This window comes from Penaeus monodon, chromosome 19, assembly GCF_015228065.2.
Source record: "Penaeus monodon isolate SGIC_2016 chromosome 19, NSTDA_Pmon_1, whole genome shotgun sequence".
NCBI lineage: Eukaryota > Metazoa > Arthropoda > Malacostraca > Decapoda > Penaeidae > Penaeus > Penaeus monodon.
In genome coordinates this window covers 10,986,509-10,987,092 of record NC_051404.1, presented here as the reverse complement: position 1 = coordinate 10,987,092, position 584 = coordinate 10,986,509, and the positions used below count along the sequence as shown (strand labels likewise).

General features: G+C 41.3%; 1 long non-coding RNA gene across 1 annotated transcript in view; it reads left to right on the top strand.

The window, feature by feature from the left end:
* The window catches only part of LOC119585450, a 13,246-nt gene that overhangs the window by 9,982 nt on the left and 2,680 nt on the right, over positions 1-584 (top strand). The window contains exon 2 of the long non-coding RNA XR_005229891.1: positions 418-553. This is a non-coding gene — a long non-coding RNA (uncharacterized LOC119585450). The remainder of the gene's footprint in view (positions 1-417; positions 554-584) is intronic.

Below are 584 nucleotides of genomic sequence, written 5' to 3'. Positions count from 1 at the left end.
CATCTATTATTCACTATCTAAAGGGGGGGAGGGGAGGAAGGGGATCAGGGAGCGAAGGCGGAGGATGAGTTTATGAGGGAAAGTTCACCATCAGCAAGCGCTTTGTGCAATAGTTTTCAGTTTTTGACATCAAAGGGTTAAGTAAGACCATAAAAGAGCTGCTTTGAGAACAGAACAGGGGAAAAAAGCAATCAAGAGAAGCAAAGCGTGTTTAGCGACGAAAAAAAGAGAAAAAAATTCAACACCTGGAGACGGACCCAAAATAGGGGGAGGCCATGGGGAAGAGGAGAGACTTAATAAAATGTGATTCATTTGCAACATATCACAGAAGAGAGAAAAACTACATATAAGATGATTGATGTGATCATTCGATTAAGCTGAATTTTACAAATTCACTAACACATCCCCTATTTACAGATTGTCGTGCTGTCAACATCAACCCCGCTCTGACAATGCTCATCATCTCAGGCTTAACGATCTACATGCTGTACACGATGATTATGCAACATATAAACAGCGGAGCGAACAAAATGTTGCTTAATCAAACTCATAGGTGAGGGAGAGTTTCTGAGTGTGTTTCTTGC